The sequence below is a fragment of the Branchiostoma belcheri genome, unplaced genomic scaffold (assembly GCF_001625305.1).
Source record: "Branchiostoma belcheri isolate BF01 breed outbred unplaced genomic scaffold, Haploidv18h27 scaffold27, whole genome shotgun sequence".
NCBI lineage: Eukaryota > Metazoa > Chordata > Leptocardii > Amphioxiformes > Branchiostomatidae > Branchiostoma > Branchiostoma belcheri.
Window position 1 is genome coordinate 1,415,037 of NW_017803876.1, and position 12,425 is coordinate 1,427,461.

A 12,425-nucleotide genomic window follows, 5' to 3' on the forward strand; every position below is an offset into this window, starting at 1 on the left:
TATATCGATTTGGGACTATCGTGTTTTTGTGTAGTTTCTACCAGAAAATGATTTCACTGCTATTCTGAGACTGTTATTTACTGTGTAATCTTAGGGACGTAAATATGTTGAAGTTCCTTGGTGATATGAATGGACTTTGCCAGTTGCTTAAGAGAGCAAATAAAAATTCCTTGCAATGAGCAAAAGAAAAATGGAATATGCGTTTAACGTAAACGGACAAAAATGCCTTGCTTTTTTAGAATACTAGAAAACACTTCCCTATAGTGCCTTATGTGTTAACATATAGACTAGTATAAGTATAATGAGAGGGTGACTGCTTCAACTTCAACCCTGTGACAGGAATGAGGAATTTGTTGGTTGCCCTCGGTTTGTTTTACATTTTGCTTAGGCGTATCGTGGAAAAACTTTTATTCGTAGTAACATGTACGTGTGCTATGAGTTAAAGCCCAAATATCAGCATCAGTCTCTTGCAAATGTAACATTTACTCCATACATTCGTCCTCTTTCTTTAAACTCGGTTGGAAAGGAAGGAGTCAAGCTTATGAGTAAGAAACAAACAAAGTTAGCATTAGGAGCTATTGGCTTCCACTCGACGCTCATGACAATAGCGACAACAATAACAACATCCATTACTACAGGCTCTGCTGAAAGGAAGCCAGATAGTAATTGTCTGGGGAAAGCTGACGCGACGCGGACTTTACCATCAGAATAGTGGCCGTCTGAAACTTTCGTGGGAGAAAAACAAATACACATTCTGTATAGCAAGGAGATGTAGCCTCCATAGCATTCCAAAAACTGGGGGTTTGGGGGTCTTTGGGAGCTTTTATGTGCTATTTTCTGATTACATATAGACAACATAACTGGCCTGGTTGAATTACCCCCGTTTTTCGAACTGGATGGGCTAATCAGAAAGTTGAAACAGCCGAATACCACCAAATCTCCAGTTCTATAAGCCTGCTACGGAGGCTAAAGGAGATGGCTGTACGAACTTTAATACAACTATTGCAAAATGTGTGATGATTTCAGAAGGAAAAGTGATGACATATCCGTGATGAAGGAAACAGTGGATTTAATGAATGAAGGAAAGACCTTTATTGTACGTTTATGCTCTTACAAGCTAAGTATAGGCCATGAACGAAGCAGAAATAAAGAAAAATTACAGCAGTATCTTACTAAAACCATACATGATAATCGCAGCCAATGTTAGCTACTATGTGTATATATGTGCAACTTTTTCCCGCTTCTTTTAAGATAGTTTAAATGATACATGTACAAGGTTTGTCTAGTTTAATACGGCAAGGTTTCAATTCAACTACGAATCCTACTTCAATATTTTCTAGCGCGATAGGTAGAAATTCGATGTGATCATAAAAATACTTGTTTTTTTCTCACGAGTTTACGACTTTGCCAATAAGTAATTATTGATCCTTAACTTTATCAAAGTTTGTGAGCTTTCTGTAATCTATAGTAAGCCATGATAAACCGATTGAAAAAAATTCTGACAGACAACATTCACAGATGGAACAACACTTTTTCCCCCAAGATAACCAACTTTGTCTGGAAACCATACAAGTTAAGACGGGGACAAAATCTAGCATATGCTAGTATTGTTATCTTGAGTGATGAATTTGCATATGGAAATATCTGTTTAGACTACGGACGTGGGAAAGTTTATGGAATTTGGTTACAGGTAGTTTTACTAGATGCTATTTTTTCATATTACAAATTTGTACGTACAGTATGTCACCGGTCAGTTTGTGGGAACGAAAAATATGACATAACAGACAGCAAACCACACAAAAAAAGTTGGAAAGAAATATACTAGTACTCATGTACACCGTTTTGTATATTCTTGATATTAATTGTTTTTCGTTCACGGAAACAACCCGGTCGGGCCCCGGTTAGGAAATGTGACCTTAATATAAGTTTTGACTCTGCATTTATGATGTTTTGGCATATTTGGTTTGGAAATGTGGCTATGAGTGGGCATCAGTTAATAATCCCACCAGATCCTATGTGTGCAAACAAGGATTTTCTAGTGAATCACTTCCACTTTATTATTGCTAAACTGACAGCACACATGGCGAAGTTTTCGTTTTATACTTAACGAACAATTTGAAGTATGTCTGCAAACTTACGTCACTGCATGAATCATCACGAACAAAACACATAGCTCGAAACTAATTGAGTTCTATGACTTCCCCATAGTAGTTTGATCAAATTCTACAACTTTTCCAACAATTAAACGACTTGTGATAGCTAAGTTTTAAAAGTGCGTTCATTTGTGACAAACCTAGAATACATATTTCCGAAAATAATTTCATGAGGTTGGTAGAGCATAACTACTATGGTATTGGTAGGGCCACCTACATCGGCTACATACAGCGGCGAGAAGCGACAGAAGCCCTGAGGAATGCGTCTGATAGACGAACCATAAGCAGATAATAGACATTACTGGTTATAAAAGAATATCCAAACATCGTAGAGTACAACTTGTTCAGGCTATGTATGGCTGGGACGCACTTCGAATTCTTGATTTGGTTTATTGAAATTTCTTGGGGGAAGAGACAGATATGTAATGCTTCTCCGTACGTCTTTCAATTTTTTTCTCCGCGACGTGCTCAGGAATGTTGAGTGGTATGAGACTAGAGATATCCATCTACACCAGGTAATGAGGTAATTAGCGGTCATTAAGGACGGGATCTTATCGGAGAATCCGCTCCGTCCGATGGCAGTGACAAGAGGAGGTAGCCTCTACCAGGCTTCGGGGGGCGGCTGGCAAGAGAAGAAATTCCCCAAATAGGGAGATAACATGTCAGAGGAGTTTGTTAGCTAGAGAGTAGCTGACCAACTTCCCTGGATAGTTATCTAGTTGGCCAATTTCTACTCTTTCCAGCCGCCTCCCGAGGCCTGGTAGAGGCTAAAGAGGAGGAGCCGTGAGACACGCGTCTATCTGCGTAATCCTGTCATTACTGGCACAATACGTGGGTGGGAGAGGGTGGGACAACAGGGACAACACGTAAACACGGGCCTGCTATTTTAAACAGAAATGCACCTGGGGGCAAAGTTTGGCGTATTACGAGTCTACCAGACCTCCGCGTCGAATTGAAGGAAAGGGTGGAGAAATTGGCCAAAACAGGGCTACTAGGACTGAGTTTGATTTGGAGAGTAATTCATTCGACCATTGGTAGCAACTAATACCCCAATGCATGGCCGGTTAACTCAAACCAACTGGCCAACTTGTACTGTGTTTCCAGCAACCCGCACAGTCTTATCTGTGTGCCCTCTAGCCTAGGTCGTTTATACCGGCCACCCAAAGCTCTAACTAAGCTGGTGTTACTCCTGTTACGTTCGTTAGATTATAAACACTAACTTGACAAGGATGCTTGGTTTTCGCAGTACCAACGGTTCAAGTTGTCTCTTGTGCCCACTCCAAGGAAGCAAGACCAAGGGTTCTCTTCATGCCCAATAGCTATCGTGTGCACAGATTTCATATATTTTTATGCACACCACCTAAATGGCAGGAAAGACAAGACAAACAAAAACAACAGTCTGTCATGACATGTTATACCTTTAACTACGACTGCAGTCCATTGTAACTACTTTTTAATGACTGTTTTTAATAACTGCTTTTAATATCTGTTCCAACTGTTTTTAACAATCCGTGTAATGCGGCAGATCAATTCAGCGTCCTACAGGGACCCTCCCACCATGTACAGTGGAAGAAATAAACCAGTATTATTATTTGGCGTGTTTTTTTTTAACTACACATGTGCACAGTGTACATGTGCAGGGATCAAAATTAACCTGCCGAGATTCATAGTTGTACATGTAACCTCCTTGCTGTAACATTGGAAGACTTGAGGAAACATTTCTAACCAGGCCTGGCTTTGTATTAGCCAGCTCATTTCTCGTGATTCCAACTTGTCATACTGGAACAAAATTTGTCAGAAAGAATCTTTGCACCAGCAAAGTTATCAGGCAACACCTTCGAGTGACAATTGCAAGAAGACCTATATAGCTAATTATGCTAATTGTAACCCCTTACTCGGATACAAGTCTACACAGTCCCTTACTTGAAAAAGGCGAGTTTTTCTTGGGTTACATCTAAAGACAATTTTCTGTCTGACATTTGGCGTGGGAAAACTATGGGTTCAAGTGTAGACAATAGAAGTGAGAACAATCAGTTCTTGCACCGCCAGATATGGTATTGTTCTCGCCATGTTTTGACAGTACATGACGACAGACAACTGTTGTAACAGGCCAGTCTCACCATGTGTATCCCGGTTGTGTATTTCATATAATCTCCAAGCAGATGTGTAGGTGGCGCAAAAGAAAGTATCGGTGGTGCAACGGTCAGAGTGTTGGACTCGGAATCGAGAGGTCCCGGGTTCGATACTCACCCTGGCCCGACGCTGTGCCCTTGGGAAAGGCACTTTACACTACTTCCCCACCTATACGGAGGAGTGACGCCCACCAAGCCTCTTAGGCTAATCTGTCTGTCTGGGTGCCAAAAACACCTTACGGATTTGGTGCGCCGATGTGACAACATCTGCACATTGGCCACTGAGAACCATTAATTTTTTTTTAAAGACAGTATCACATTGGCCAGGCAGTATCCATTGGCCAGACTGTAACCATTCACCACCCAACACTGTCTGGCCAATGGATACTGCCTGGCCAATGTGATACTGTCTTTTGCACCACCTAAACATCTGCTTGGAGATTATATTTCGTACTCAATGTGGTCCTGGTACATAAAAATCTGTGCAAAGAAAAAATCTAAGGAATTGTTTTTCTTATCTCTTTGGCCGAAACCAGTACAACAGTATAAAGGTAGATTGATAATACTGTGTTTTAATGTTGCCATGATTCTGTAACATGACAATATAGTACTAGTAAGCTGACAAGTTAACATTTTCCTTCATACCACAAACTGTTGAAACACCAACCTTATTATAGATTATACGTTTGGTTGCGCTAAGCTTTGATATGGTATCCCCAGTCTAATTATATATCTCTAAGAACTCCTTGTATATACTAGTATTCATGCCTGTGGAAACGAATAGGCCTCATTAAATAAATGTCCGTTGGGCTACCGGATATGCTTCAATCAGCGGCCGCCAGCATTCTCGTAAAACTTGGCATTTCAAGTGAATGTTGTCATGACAACGCTAGCGGTAGGGTGTATGAAACTCTGTAACACTGACGTAGCAAAGACGTATTATTGTCGTATCTATTGCCTTCGAATTTCAGTGCGCAGGCGCGGCCGGCAGATTGTCGAAGGTTGTCATTTATTCCATGTTGATTTGATTATCCTCTGGGAACCCCAGAACTGGCGAGAGCGTGCGATTAATAAAAAGTTTGGCAAAAAAAAAAAAAAGATTCCTTCATTACGAAATCTACGCGGTCATAAAGGTAGAACACATGACTAAACACACAGAGTATGGTATAGCGAATGATATTTTTTGTATTCATCTTATTCGCACAATTATTAAAATACATTGAAAAGGTAAACAAATTACATAAAACAAAATAATGTGCAGGGGGGGGCAGAAAGCCTTCAGGGCTTGTACAAGGCCCTCCTCCTTCCCATGTTGATCACGAAATTAAAGGTACGAGCGTATGAGATCAATAGGATAAATGTAAAGGAATTAACGGAAAACTATAATGGAAACTACTACATATGAATGAATATCATAACTAATATAGTAATTGAAAATGAATTAATGAATACAAAGATAATGCAAAGGAAACTAACTCAGTTTAACAAAGGATGTCACTAAATGCAAAGAACATTTTACAGAACCGAAAATCATTATACATGTACTGGAAATTAATACAACTGAGTTATTTATTATACAATTGATAAGAAAAGAACATAGGTGTAATCAAAATATAATACCAGTATATCTCGAGGTATATCTCAATGGTAAATGATAATGACAGACAGATAATATAAAATATTTCATATGACAGTGATGCTAATCATAAGCCGCGACGTAACTTGCAAAGGACGTATATGGTGAAGAGTTGGATAGGAATGATGTTTTAGTTTACGTTTGAAAGTTTGAAGAGAGGTAAGATTTTTGAGGGAAAGGGGAAGATTATTCCATGGAAGGGCACTTTTAAATTTCACATTCATCTGGGCCTGGGAGGTTCTGTATAGGGGTATGTTTAATTAGAAGCTATGGCGAGTTTGGTGGAATTGTGAACGAAAGTTGAGAAAGTTTTCAAATGTGTCTATTAACTATGGTTAATAAACTGACAAGTGAAAAGGGCCAATTAAAATATATTGATGTCCAAAATATTCAAATAAACTCTTCAGTTTCATTCCTTCTCATTTTTTTCTTTTCCTGAATTGATGTTGGCATTCTACGACATTGGTATTTTTTCCAATACCTTTTCGCAACATACGACATATATTTGCTCATTATGTACGATTTACAGTATGGTCGAAAACTTTTTTTCTTGGAAACAGACGAAAATTCATGCGCGCGCGTCATCCATATAATCAAATCAACATGACCTTAAAGGTAGTATATTACAAAAACGAAATAAGTATTAAAAAAACAACATGATAGTTTTATGATTAAAATTCCTAGATTTTATCATTATTTATCAAAATATTCTGTGTTCTTGCAATATTGCCTTAATATATGATAACAATGATGTAAAACCTATAGGTATAAGGGAGACTATGCTTCTTGAAATTGTACTATCTTATCTTAATATCTTCATATTTTATTTCTAATATTATGTTTTAATGCTAAAACGAAATAATTATTTAAAAGTACCGGAACATGGTCGTTTTAAAATTTGTGGCTAATATTATTAGATGTTATCAATGTCTAGCCATATAAGCGGTCTTACAATTTTGCCTTGATATATGATAACAATGATGTATAAGTATAAAGGGGAGTCCATTGTTCCGAGGTCCCTTTTTTACTTATTTATTTTTTTACTTCATGATTCACCACAAAACAAGGCTCATGAGAGCCACTCAAATGCTTTGGGTTGCTTTGGGTACAGCCAGTGATGACAGATGTTTGTTGACAATAAACTTGAAAAGTTTATCGAATGTAGTGATCGCCCGGGTACCCCGGGTGCGCAGCATTTCTCTGCGGCCTCAGCAGGTTAATCTTCCGCAACAGCTCGTCAGGCGTTGGCCGCCTCGATGGGTTGAACACCCAACATGACCTGATGATGCGGTACACCGGCAGCGGACAGTTCTGCGGCTGCTGCAGACGGACGCCTTTCCTCAGCAGCTCCAGTAGTTTGCAGACGCCCGGGTGCATCGGAGCGCCAGCGTAGCGCGGCTCTTCCCCAAAACTGGCGATCTCCCACAGCAGCACGCCGTACGACCACACGTCACTCTCGCACGTGTACACCCCGTCCCGTAACGACTCCACGGCCATCCACTTCAGCGGCAGCAGTTCCTCCTCCCCGCCTGCTCGGTGCGTTCGTACGCCGACGACACGTAGACGTCACGCGCTAGTCCGAAGTCCGCGATCTTGGCCACTTTTCTGTCGCTGATGACGACGTTACGAGCCGCGATGTCCCGGTGCACGATCTTCAGCCGTGCCAGCTCCGATAACCCACAGGCCACGTCACAAGCGAAACCGAGACGCTCTAACAGTTTCCTATCCCCCGTGATCTTGCACTGTTCACGCAAAGTCCACAGGTACCGGCGTAGCTCTTCATTGCTCGCGTATTCTACCAGGATGTACTGAGGCTCCGACTTGGTGAGAACTCCGTAAAGCTTCACCACGTTCGGGTGTCCATCTTTGTCCTCGTGGATTCTGGCGAGAATGTCCATTTCTCGTCGAAAGTCGCGGACAGTAGACGCCATCTTGCGGTCGGGCCGGATACTTTTAGCCGCGACCAAAACCTCGTACCCTTCCGGCACGCGCAGCCCTGCCCGTACGACATGGCCGAACTCTCCCTCCCCGATCATGTGTTCGAAGCGAATGTCCTCTCTGTCTACTTCCCATGACGAAAGGGTTTCCATGATTATGACGGACGTCATTTCTGAGTCAACTTTTGCCTGTCGGTGACCCCGTTTCAACAGGATTCCAGTGACGATGCAGGCGATTACCACAATGGTCGGAATAACGGACGACAACACCACAACAACGACTTGATTGTTAGCAGGAATGGAGACGTCCTGACAAAACTCGCCCGACTGTCCTTCAGCACAAATACAGCTACCATTGACTGGATCACACAACGCGTTGTTTTCACAGTAACACCTCATGCTGCAATTTTTCCCGAACGTGCCAGGGTCGCACTCGTGCTGACACCTGTCTCCGCGACGGCCTGCAGGACACAAACACCCCTCCCACCTGTCACACGTCCCTCCGTACTCACAGTCACACGCTTGGCTGCAATCTTCCCCATGATAGTTGGGTCGGCATTCGGTGGCGTTTAGTACGAAAGTCGCGTTGAAAAGTTGACCATCTTCTGCCTGTACCATACAGCTATATTTGCCGCTAGCTGATTCTAGGATCGGTTGAAAGCTGATAGAACTGTTCTGGGCTGTCCCTTCGTCGATGATTTTTGTGTCGTTAGTTGTTTTTCCTGTTTGATAAAGCCAAGTCATATTTGCCACGTCAATATGAGGAGCCAGGCAGGTCAAAGTCAGATTGGTACCGATGTACTTCACAACTGCTGAATCGCCAGGTGTCTCTACCAAGATGGCGACTTCGGGCCAGGGAATATCACAGGCCCTCCCTCTCCAGCCCGGGCGGCACTCACAGGCACCGTTAAAGCCATGACAGCGGGCACCGTTCTTGCAAACACAATCCCTGTCACAATACATACCGTACAATCCACCAGGACACCCTGTAAAGTTGTACTGAAATGTCGACTCAAATAGAACTGTTGCCCATTATATCCAAACGGGACATTAACGCCACAGCGTAACCAGTATGGTGATGTGGACCACATCTCGTTTAACTCAATGGCGATGACATAGCCGTAATTTTTCTCCAATTGGAACTGACCGTTTACTACCCACTGAGGCAAGTCGTCATCCAGAGAAAGGTCCAATATAGTAATCTTCCCCTTAGTCTTCCACTCCCGGTCGCGACATTCAGCTTCGCCTCTACCGACACTCTTCTGTCTGTTTAGTTCAATCACCGATGTTACGACCAAAAATTCACCCCGAAATGTCTTTTTGCTGACAGCAAATCGTAAGGAACAGTCGCTTTTCAAGACAAAGTTAGCGGGGTATTTCTTCACATAACCGAACTGAAGAAAGTCTTCGTACTCTGAAAATTCATCTCCGTTAACTGTAACATAATATCCGTCACTACTGATCAAAGTATAATCCTCTCCCCTCTCTTTATCTGGAAGGACCGGCGTCTCACACCGTTTGTTATAGAATGGCGGGTATTCGGGCACGTCTATGACTACGATGATGAGGGTCACGTACAAGACGTTCTCGTTCCCGGTGTTTGTCAGTTCCACCGTCAGGTTGTACCGCGAGTACAGGTTGTAGTCCAGCGGAGCCGCTACGACCACCGCCAAGTCCTCAGCGCGAACCCCAAACCGTCCCCAATCGTCTCCCGTGGTGATGTTTGCTGACCAAAACGTCCCGTTGGCGTCGTCTGCAGAACTAACCAGGCTGGCGGCAACAAGAGAATCTCTCAGCCGCACCACCGCGCTACCGACTGGCGCATCCTCCGGTATTTCCGTTTCATTTTCACCCCAAACTAAAAGGTCATGATGGAGTTGGACCTGGGAGCTAGACGACATCTCAGCCAGCAGAAATACAGCACAGAGCGTAGCGATTAGCGCCATCTTTACTTTGCAGAGCAATGGCTCACTGGTAGTAACTGATCCACACTCTTCTGTTTCTTTGCTTTGACGACAGGCAGGTTGTTTTTACTTCCTTTTCAACTAAACCTTGGAGGAAGCTATTTGCTATTTCTTTTTTCCTCTTCCTCCTCCCTTTGTCATACTGGACACTTGCCTACACCTGTAGAGAGTTAAACCACAACATCAATGTTTAGTCAGCTGACTCAGCTCTGAAATATTTTAATGGAGCTCATCAGAGCGAGTGAAAGATTCAAATGAAACTTACTGCATGGACAAAACACATTTAAGAGTCACAGTTTATTTTACTGAAAGATGAAATGGCAATTAGTTAACAAGAATAGAGTATTGAAAAATTGGTATTAGTCGGTATAAGTTGCCGTCTACCAGTGAATTCTTCTTTTCTTTGCACTTGCACAGTGAATGGCTGCATTTAAACGAATGATAACTTGCCATCCACGCACCACTTCGGTTTAAATATACTAGCTCAGCCTCATTTATTAGTTGTTATCCGTCACAGTCTTTGTCGCCTGACAGCAATCTGACAACAGTGTAACCACATAGAAACATGCCCCACGAAAAGGAATTAACCTTTTACACACACACACACACACACGCGATCACGACTTCTGATAGCAACCTGACTTGCTGATAAGAGCTTGCATAGCAACCTTCCGTCTCATTTGTTATGGCTCCACCACAAGTTTGTGGTGAAGCACCACTTTGTTAGCCTGGGTACCATCCTACTTGCTTCCCTAAGAAGTACTTCTTAGGGAAGCGAGTGTGGGAGCCCCGTTATACAAGTAGGATGGTACCCAGGCTACCAATTTGTAGTGAAGCCATAACAAATGATAGTGAGAAGCACATATTGCTTTCTCTCGTGTTTCTTTCGAAGCACATATTGCTTTCTCTTGTGTTTCTCCTTCTCCTCCTTCTCCTGCCATTTCGTTAAATGGATTCAATTTCTTCATTTTTGGGCCAAATGACATGACATTTGGCATGAAGGTATAGTAGCCAAATACCCCCGGGTGTTTTTTTTTTCACTTTTTTTGAAAAATTGTTTTATTTGTTTTGTTTTTGTGGAGCCCTGGTTATAAAACCAAATGACCTGAAATTTGGTATGGGGATACCTTGGACATATGTCTACAAAAACACATTCAAGCTTTTGACATACCTCACTTTAAAATGTGGAAAATAGGGCTAATAGGCTATATTGTAGGACAAAAAAAAATACATTTTTTTGGCTCCTGTGCCCCAATATTCAATCCAAATGACCTGAAATTTGGTATTGGGATTCCTTGGACACATATTCAAAGGATGCCATTCATGCTTTTGACATATACCACTTTAAAATTGTACAATATAGGTTTTAGAATATTTCCAGACCAAAAATGTACATTTTTGGCTCCTGTGCCCTATTATTAAAACCAAATGACCTGAAATTTGGTATGGGAGATCTTTGGATACAAGCCACATGTCCCTACTGTATGTAGTGGTAGCGAGTTCCACTCTATGATAGTTCTAGCCGGGAAAAACGGATTTGTGCCCACTTCAATCCTTGGTTGATAACCCTGGTATTTAAAAGTATGCCTCTTTCTTGTTCTTGTCCGAGCTGGTATTAGATACTTATTAGTTGCTATGTCCGCTAATTTAGTTATCTGTACACCGCTACCACACAGAGTATTAAGCACACAATGTTCATGTGTAGTACCTACCATGTACCAATGACAAACTGTAGCCAACACAGTGGAATCACATCAGGTAATATTACATTGCAGCTCTAGCTCAGCTCTAGCTCTACTCACATGTACATCATGCATAGTCGTTAACGCGTAGTCTTTATGTGCAGTACCTACCACTGACAAGCTGCAGCCAGTAGAAGATCCAATTGGCAAAACAACGTAAAGTTGGATCGTCATCGCATCACATGTGGACCAGGCAAGGTCCGGGCGATACTTTGCTTCAGACAGAGGCGTTACAGAAAATCACTGTGTGTGTACCGGTAAGGCATTCGGCCCGGTATCCATGGGTCCTAGGTTCAAATCCACCTATCCCGACGTTGTGCCCTTATCAAAGGCATTTTACATCACTTTAAGCGAGAGTGATTGATTCAACGACAACGTGAGTGAATGATTCTAAAGAAACTTACCTGTACGGACAATGTACATCTATGAGTCACCGTTTATGTTGCTAGCTGAAAGATAAAATGGCAAAGAATCAAGTATTGAAAAGTCGGTATTATCTTTGCTGTCGGCTTGTGAATGAATCCTTCTTTTCTTTGCACACTTCATCGCTCGTTTTGATTTCAAAAGAGGATTGCATGATTGTGTGAATATGCATGTTAAAAATGCTTTGGGAATCAATGAAAGTCGATTACTTTATCATTGTATACTCAGTGTTACCAAGGACAAATACACAGTTACCAAGGCTTTGTCGGAGAGAAAACGTACACGTACCTTTAAACGATTGGCGAGGGACACGTCAAAAACTGCATTACCATCAGAATGGAATCATTCCACCGCTGCGAATTATTCTCACTCTTTTCTAAATAACTAAGATGCAAAGCAAATACAGGACTTCTTTTTGGGGTCACGTGTATGTATGTA

The 12,425-nt window shown here is 42.0% G+C and overlaps 1 pseudogene; it reads right to left on the reverse strand.

Annotated features, from left to right (window-relative positions):
* Positions 1-6,829: 6,829 nt before the first annotated feature.
* Positions 6,830-11,962, reverse strand: LOC109472350 (annotated as a pseudogene).
* Positions 11,963-12,425: the final 463 nt, after the last annotated feature.